This window comes from Symphalangus syndactylus, chromosome 10 (genome assembly GCF_028878055.3).
Source record: "Symphalangus syndactylus isolate Jambi chromosome 10, NHGRI_mSymSyn1-v2.1_pri, whole genome shotgun sequence".
Lineage (NCBI taxonomy): Eukaryota > Metazoa > Chordata > Mammalia > Primates > Hylobatidae > Symphalangus > Symphalangus syndactylus.
In genome coordinates this window covers 99,599,529-99,609,119 of record NC_072432.2, presented here as the reverse complement: position 1 = coordinate 99,609,119, position 9,591 = coordinate 99,599,529, and positions in this window count along the sequence as shown.

The following is a 9,591-nucleotide window of genomic DNA, read 5'->3' as shown; positions in this document are numbered from 1 at the left end:
CTCCTTGAAGAGGTCCTTCACATCCCATGTAAGTTGGATATTTTATTCTCTTTGAAGAATCCCATGTAAGTTAGATATTTTATTCTCTTTGAAGCAACTGTGAATGGGAGTTCACTCATGATTTGGCTCTCTGTTTGTCTGTTATTGGTGTATAAGAATGCTTATGATTTTTGCACATTGATTTTGTATCCTGAGACTTTGCTGAAGTTGCTTATAAGCTTGAGGAGATTTTGGGCTGAGACGATGGGGTTTTCCAGATATACAGTCATGTCATCTGCAAACAGGGACAATTTGACTTCCTCTTTTCCTAATTGAATACCCTTTATTTCTTTCTCCTGCCTGTTTGTCCTGGCCAGAACTTCCAACACTATGTTGAATAGGAGTGGTGAGAGAGGGCATCCCTGTCTTGTGCCAGTTTTCAAAGGGAATGCTTCCAGTTTTGCCCATTCAGTATGATATTGGCTGTGGGTTTGTCATAAATAGCTCTTATTATTTTGAGATATGTCCCATCAATACCGAATTTATTGAGAGTTTTCTGCAACTATTGAGATAATCAGGTGGTTTTTGTCTTTGGTTCTGTTTATATGCTGGATTACATTTATTGATTTGCATATGTTCAACTAGCCTTGCATCCCAGGGATGAAGCCCACTTGATCATGGTGGATAAGCTTTTTGATATGCTGCTGGATTTGGTTTGCCAGTATTTTATTGAGGATTTTTGCACCGATGTTCATCAGGGATATTGGTCTAAAATTCTCTTTTTTTGTTGTGTCTCTGCCAGGCTTTGGTATCAGGATGATGCTGGCCTCATAAAATGAGTTAGGGAGGATTCCCTCTTTTTCTATTGATTGGAATCATTTCAGAAGGAATGGTACCAGCTGCTCCTTGTACCTCTAGTAGAATTTGGCTGGGAATCCGTCTGATCTTGGACTTTTTTTGGTTGGTAGGCTATTAATTATTACCTCAGTTTCAGAACCTGTTATTGGTCTATTCAGGGATTAAACTTCTTCCTGGTTTAGTCTTGGGAGGATGTATTTGTCCAGAAATTTATCCATTTCTTCCAGATTTTCTAGTTTATTTGCGTAGAGGTGTTTATAGTATTCTCTGATGGTAGTTTGTATTTCTGTGGGATCGGTGGTGATATCCCCTTTATCATTTTTTATTGCATCTATTTGAATCTTCTCTCTTTTCTTCTTTATTAGTCTTGCTAGCAGTCTATCAATTTTGTTGATCTTTTCAAAAAACCAGCTCCTGGATTCATTGATTTTTCGAAGGTTTTTTTGTGTCTCTATCTCCTTGAGTTCTTCTCTGAATTTAGTTATTTCTTGACTTCTGCTAGCTTTTGAATGTGTTTGCTCTTGCTTCTCTAGTTCTTTTAATTGTGTTGTTAGGGTGTCAATTTTAGATCTTTCCTGCTTTCTCTTGTGGGCATTTATTGCTATAAATTTCCCTCTACACACTGCTTTTAATGTGTCCCAGAGATTCTGGTATGTTGTGTCTTTGTTCTCATTGGTTTCAAAGAACATCTTTATTTCTGCCTTCATTTTGTTATTTACCCAGTAGTCATACAGGAGCAGGTTGTTCAGTTTCCATGTAGTTGAGTGGTTTCGAGTGAGTTTCTTAACCCTGAGTTCTAATTTGATTGCACTGTGCTCTGAGAGACAGTTTGTTGTGATTGCTCTTCTTTTACATTTGCTGAGGAGTGCTTTACTTCCAACTATGTGGTCAGTTTTGTAATAAGTGCGATGTGGTGCTGAGAAGAATGTATATTCTGTTGATTTGGGGTAGAGAGTTCTGTAGATGTCTATTAGGTCTGCTTGGTGCAGAGCTGAGTTCAATTCCTGGATATCCTTGTTAACTCTCTGTCTTGTTGATCTGTCTAATATTGACAGTGGGGTGTTAAAATCTCCCATTATTATTGTGTGGGAGTTTAAGTCTCTTTGTAGGTCTCTAAGGACTTGGCTTATGAATCTGGGTGCTCCTGTATTTGCTGCATGTATATTTAGGATAGTTAGCGCTTCTTGTTGAATTAATCCCTTTACCATTTTGTAATGGCCTTTTTTGTCTCTTTTGATCTTTGTTGGTTTAAAGTCTGTTTTATCAGAGACTAGGATTGCAACCCTTGCTTTTTATTTGTTTTCCATTTGCTTGGTAGATCTTCCTCCATCCCCTTATTTTGAGCCTATATGTGTCTTTGCATGTGAGATGAGTCTCCTGAATACAGCACACTGATGGGTCTTGACTCTTTATCCAATTTGCCAGTCTGTGTCTTTTAATTGGCACATTTAGCCCATTTACATTTAAGGTTAATATTGTTATGTGTGAATTTGATCCTGTCATTATGATGTTACCTGGTTATTTTGCTCGGAGAAATGCCATTTCAAGTCCTTTGTCCATTTTTTAGTTTGGTTATTTTGTTGTTGTTGTTGAGTTGTAGAGTTCTTTATATATGCTGGATTATAGCCTTTTATCACATATTTGATTTGGAAATATTTTCTCCCATTCTGTAGGTTATCTTTTCATTCTATTAATTATGTCATTTTGGCATACACAAGTTTTTAATTTTGATGCATGCCGATTTATCTATTTACTTTTGTTGCCTGTGCTTTTGGTGTCATATCCAAGAAATCATTGCCAAATCCAGTGTCATGAAGGTTTTTCTCTGTTTTCTTCTATGAGACTTATAGGTTTAGGTCTTACGTTTATGCAAATATTTCCTCCCACTCTGTAGCTGCCTTGTTACTCTGTTTATACCGTCTTTTGATGCACAAAATTTAAAATTTTCATGAAGTCCAATTTATTTATTTTTTTCTTTTGTTGCTTGTGCCTCTGGTCTCATATTCAAGAAATTGCTATGAAATCCAGTGTCATGAAACTTTTGCCCTGTGTTTGTTCTACAAGTTTCATAGTCTTAGCTCATACATTTAGCCTTTGATCTATTTTGAGTTAATTATTTTTGTATACGATATAAGGTAATTTCATTCTTTTTCATTTGGATATCAAGTTTTTCTCAAGAAAATTTATTGAAAAGATTTTCCTTTCATTATTGAATAGTCTTGGCACCCTTGTTGAAAAGCATTAGAGCATATATGGGAGAGTTTATTTCTGGGCTCTTTATTCTATTCCATTTGTGTATATGTCTGTCTTTGTTCTAGTATTATACTGTTTTGATTATTGTAGCTTTGTAGTAAGTTTTGAAATCAGGAATTGTGAGTCTTCAAGCTTTGTTCTTCTTTTTCAAGATTGTTTTAGCTATTCAAGTTCCCTTGAGAATTCATATAAATTTTAGGATGGATTTTTCCATTTTTGCAAAAAATATTGTTGGGATTTTGATAGGAATTGAATTAAATGAACAATATTAATTCTTCCAGTCCATGAACATGGAATGTATTTTCATTTATTTGTGCCTTCATTAGTTTCTTTCAGTAACATTTTGCAGTTTTGTAGTTTTCAGTGTTTTTTTCTGCCTCATTGGTTAAATTTATTCCTATTATCTTATTATTTATGATGCTGTTGTAGTCAGTTGCCATTTTAAAGGTTTCCACACCAATGCTGATTCAAGACAGTAACCTATTTGTCATACCTAGCTTGTCCAACCCTTGGCCCGTGGGCCGCATGCAGCCCAGGATGGCTTTGAATGCAGCTCAACACAAATTCATAAACTTTTGTAAAATATTACGAAATTTTTTTTTTTAGCTCATCAGCTGTTGTTAGTGTTAGTGTATTTTGTATGTGGTTCAAGATAATTCTTCTTTTTCCAGTGTGGCCCGGGGAAGCCAAAAGATGGGACCTACTTGTCTATACCATAATGAGTAGTTTCATGGAGAAATTTAGCTAATATTCATTTGAAATCACCTGGTGCCACCAATTGGCTGTCTTGAGAGCACTAGAGATTATCTGAGTAAGAGGTTCAACCAGATTTTTTCCCATTCTTCCTTTTCAAAATCAGGAGTTAATCATTGATTTTATGTAATGGCCTCATAAGATTGTCTCCAGAGATTTATTCTTTGAGGGTTTATATAGGATCATAACTTTGGTGAAGGCTGGTTTTTTGGCATAGTAAGTTGCTAGAGCATTTCCTATAGCTTACACATTATCTCTTTTTTCCATGAGCATCAACCTTTATAACTACCTCTCCAGGAAGTGGGAGTGTGTCTACAAATTCCTGAATTTGTTGCCCATTTTTGATGGGGGTTCTGGGAGGGCAAGAAACCCCCTTTGTTTCCAAAGCATCCCAAAGACATGTACTACTCCGAAAGCATATCTGCTATTTGTATATATGTTTGATTTTTCATCTTGGGCTAGTTGTCAAGATGTAGTAAATACAGTAAGTTCTGACATCTGGGCTGATTTTACTCAAAGAGAGCTTAGATTAGTGACTGCATATCCTGGTTGATAACCTCCAGTTTCAGTTTTGAGGTATGAGCCATCAACAAATAATATTAGAAATAATATTAGGTCAAGGTTCTGTAGAGGAGTCTTTAATCAGTCTGAGTAAGGTACAGAGAATTCCCTAAGGAAGACAATCTTGAGGCTCCTTTTCTTTTTCTTTTTTTGTTTTGAGACAAAGCCTCACTCTGTCACCCAGGTTGGAGTGCAGTGGCATGACCATAGCTCATTGCAACCTTGACCTCTTGGACTCAAGTGATCCTCCTGCCTCAGCCTCCTGAGTAGCTAAGAGTACAGATATAAGTCATCATGCCCAGTTAATATTTTATTTTTTTGTAGAGACAAGGTCAGGTCTCAGTATGTTGCCCAAGCTGGTCTTGAACTCTTGTGCTCAAGTGGTTCTCCTGCCTTTGCTTCCCAAAGTGTTGGGAATATAGGCATGAGCCACCAAACCCAGCCTCCCTTTCTTTAGGTAGAGGCAGAAGAGAGGTAGGATTCAGAGTGTTGCTGTGGTGAATTGTAATGTTGAGGCAATGAGTAAAAAATTTCATAAGATATTAAGGCTGGGTGCAGTGGCTCACGCCTGTAATCCCAGCACTTTGGGAGGCCGAGCCTGGCAGATCGCTTGAGCCCAGGAGTTCCCGATCAGCCAGGACAACTTGGCAAAACTCTGTCTCTACTAAAAAATACAAAACTTAGCCACACATGGTGGCACGTGGCTGTAATCCCAGCTACTCGGGAGGCTGAGGCAGGAGAATCCCTCGAACCTGAGAGGTGGAGGTTGCAGTGAGCCGAGATCGCGCCATTGCACTCCAGCCTGGGCGAAAAGAGTGAAATTCCATCTCAAAACCAGAAACCAAAAACCAACAAACAAAACCCAAAAATTAGCTGGGCATGGTGACACATGCCTGTGGTGCCAACTACTCCGTAGGCTGAGGTAGGAGAATCATTTGAGCTTGGAAGGCGGAGGTTGTGGTGAGTTAGGATCACACCGCTGCACTCCAGCCTGGGTGACACAGCTAGACCTTGTCTCAAAAAAAAAAAAAAAAAAAAAAAAAAAAGATATTAATTGGCTGCCTGAAAAGTGTTGGGTATTCATTCTGTCAGTAGTAAGGTCTGTACTGCATGAGGAACCCTAAACTCAAGTGGGGAGGCTAGAACTAGCTCAACAGAAGCTGCAATAATTTTTTCAGATATTAGGACAGAAATTGCCCTAAGACAAGGGGGATGAGCCTTTCACACTGGGTCAAGGGTGAAGCTATAGTAACCGATGTTTCTGTTTGTTTTGTTTTGTTTTTGAGAGTCAGGGGTAGTAGGGGACACAAGTTAGAATAACTAGTTCCTGGTTTCATCAACAAGGCACACTAAGCACTGAGCTGGCCATTTTAGTGATGTGTAGAGCTTGCCTCAAACTTCTAATAAAGTCCCATTTATTGTACATCAAGCAAGTCCCCTTTATTTTATGCTGTGAGGGTATCAACCTGGTTTTTAATGTAAGATCATTTGAAAATATTATCCTTGAGGTTAACTTCTCTAAAGGATCCTTTTTCTTATATTTTTTTAAATATAGATTTTAAAAAGACTTTTTGCAACAGTTTTAGGTTTACAGAAAATCGAGTAGATTAGGAAGGAGTTTCCATATACCATCCCTCCCCTCAACAGTTTCCCCTTCTATTAGCTCTTGCATTGCCATGAGACACTTGTTACAATTCATAAGCCAATACTGATACATCATTATTAGCTAAAGTCCATAGTTTACACTGAAGTTCACTCTTTGTATTGTACAGTTCTATGAGTTTTGAAAAGTGCATAACGTCCTATATCTACCATCATAGTATTATCCAGAATAGTTTTATCCCCCTAGAGGTCCTCTTTTCACTCCTCTTTTCACCTCCAGACACTTGGCAACCACTAATATTTTTACTATCTCCACAGTTTCATCTTTCCCAGAATGTCATATAGTCAGAATCATAGAGTATGTAGCTTTTTCAGATTAGTTTCTTTCACTTAGTAATATGCATTTTAAGACTTCTCCGTACCTTTTCATGATTTGATAGATCATTTCTTTTTATGACTGAATAATATTTCATTGTATGGATGAACTACAGTTTGTTTATCCATCTACCTATTGAAAGACAGCTTGGTTGCTTCCAGTTTTTGGAGAAATATGTTTTTAGTGGTTCCTATCAATTTGCATTAAAACCCAAGGGCTTGTCCAGATTGCTTATGCACAAATAGACAAAGAGATTTTTGTAGTTTGGGATGCCTAGAGAAAGAGGCTGTTGAACGTCTTTTTCAGGTTACAGAAAACCTGTTCACTTTTGATTTCCTTAGGAAAAGGTCTCTTACTGAGGACTTAGTCAATTCGTAAAATGGTATTTCAATCCTAGAAAAATTTGGCACTCATTGTCTGTAATATCCAGTTAAACTCCAAAATACTCTTAGTCTTTTGTGAGGGATCTAGAATATTTTTGGATAGTCTTTAGCATATCAGTAGAGAATGGTTTATCTTCCTCAGTTAGGTCATGCTCTAAATAGTAGACTGCAGTTTGGAAAAAATTGTAAGTTATCTTTTGAAACGTTTATGTTTCTTTTTTGCTAAGGCTAGGGGCAGCTAAATAGAATCCTTTTTATAGACTTCCTTGTTCTCTGAATAAAGTAGGATATCATTTACATTTCATGTCAGAACTGAATCACAAGGGGAAATTTTAGGTCTTTTAAGTCTTGATTGAGGACCTGGGAAAATTGGAGGGAGTTCTAGTGAACTCCTGGGGTATGACTGTCTAAGTACATTATTATCCTCCTTAGGTGAATGCAAAAAGGTATTGACTATCCTGATTGAGAAGTACACTGAAAGAGGCAGAGCAAAGATCCAATACTGTGAAGCAAGTAACTTCAGGTGGAAATTTATGACAGAATGGCATTTGGGTTAAGTTCTATCAGGAAATGAAGTATAATGATTTTGTTGATGGCCTTGAGGTCTTGAACAAATTGGGTCAAGTTCTATCAGGAAATGAGGTATAATGATTTTGTTGATGGCCTTGGGGTCTTGAACAAATTGGTATCTTTGTCGTTTTGTTTCTTTACTCGGAGGATGGGAGTGTTACAATTGCTAGTGCAGAGTATGGGAAGACTTTTGTAGTAAGGCCTTCAACCATAGGTTTGAGCCCTTCCTTTGGCTTCAAGGGATATTGGAGAAGTTTGAGTAATGGCTTGATAGGATCTATCTGAACTTCTATAGGTTCTGCTCTCGTTATTTTTCCTATGCCAGTGAAATTTTTGGCCTGTAGAAGATCATGGAATAGTGTCAAGATCTTTATCTGGGGTATGCATCAAATAAAATAGAGAATGCAAAGGTATATTCAGAACAAACACAACTCGATTATGAATAGAGGAGTCCTCTGGAAACTTAAGAAATAATCCCTCTGGTGTGCATTTATTATTGCAATCTCATGTATAAAGTACATCTCTCCTTATTAAATTTGCAGGTGTATTATCACAGAACGGGAAGGACTATTTCCAGGCAAAGGCCCAAGGGTTACAGTTAAAGGCTGAAAGATAGGGAAAATTTGTGTTATTTGAAATGCCTGCCACCTGTGCAGTACCATTACTCTGAAGAAGAGAGCACAAAGGCACAGTATGTAATGTAGAAATGATAGCCCTTGCATTAATCTTTATTGGAAGTGTTTTGGGTATGGCTTCTAGGAGACTTTACCTTACTTTTCAGGGTTTTTCTGAACTGTAGGTTTTTTATGGAAAGAGATATCCTGAGGTCCTCCGGGTCAGTCCAATCAACTTTTGCCATCTAGGATTTAGCATCTGTGGTTCTGACCCATATGTGTATGAGTTGATATAAGTCAAGTAATTCTGGGTCAGATGTACCCAAAAGGATTTTAAACTATTCTATGAATATTTACTAGTCTTGTCTGCATTTAGAGAAACTTATAGCTCTTAATTCTGCTCAGGTCCAAGCTTTAAATTCTCCAGTTGTCTGAGTACCTGTTTCATGGAGGGATGGGTCTTAAGAGGCAACTGGCATTCTAGGTTTTGGAGAAAGTTGTTGGGAAAAGGTAGGGGGCCTGAACAAGGACAACTGGAGGGAGGAGTTAATGGAGGTATAGAAGGAGAGAGATTGGAAGGATAAGGGGCAGAGGGAGATCTGGATATAGAGAGGGAACTGGTGGATGAGGACAGAGGATTTACTAGGGAAATGAATCTAGTTCATTGTTGTCAAACTGCACATTAGCTTTGGCCAAATAATCTTTTAATGAAGCCGTTTTTGATTTAGAGTTTCATTTGGAGACCTCTATATAACTAAAAATGCTGCTCATTGAACATGAGAAATCTTATTTCCATTCTTTTCTAAGGTGCCTCTCGAATGATTTCAAGTTAAATGTTCTCCACAGTAGCCATTAAAGGCTTACATCACCCTTGGTAAAATTATGCCATTTAGAAAGACAGGGACAAGAATTAGGATTCTAAATGAGAATACATATAAGAAGCAGGCATTTTTTTCTGTAAGAGGAGAGGATTTAGACTTAGATAACTCCCTAAGAGATGGTGATGGTCAGCAAAATGTGGTGCTGGTGCCTCTGTGTCAGAGGCTCCCAAACTGATAGTCAGTGCCTCTGAATGTGGATTGTGGTAGATGGAAAACCAGAGATAACACTCTTTCTGGATCAAAGCCAAGCTCTAAAAACAAAACATAAAAACAGGAAAACCTCACCCACTTTTATTGATAGTCCACAGAAAAGTTTGTCCAAATGGAAGCTTGTCTGGTGAGAACTGCAAACTCACCGACTGTGAGGCTGGCTCAAACAACAGGCACGTAGAGCCTATGACTGTGTTGTACTCTGCGATTTTCTTTCTTGTGATAAACAACACTTTTAGACCATACAACACAAAATGGAAACACAAAAGCGAGTAAAAGGAGATGAAAAGAAATGGTTTGATTCCATTAAGGCTGCCGAACAAATGGAACTGATAACAAAACGTGGGTACCAAACTGAGAGTAAATGGACGGGGAACTCAATGCAAAGAAAGAGTTCAGACCTAGTGCTGACTTACCACACTGGGCTGTGTGGACCATATCTCACAAAAAAATGGAAAATAAGCGAAGACCACCTAAATGGGAACAAGAAGAGGCAATTTATTTAGAGCTTTCTATAGCAAGGGAGTTAGCCCTATCACTTGCATTTGATA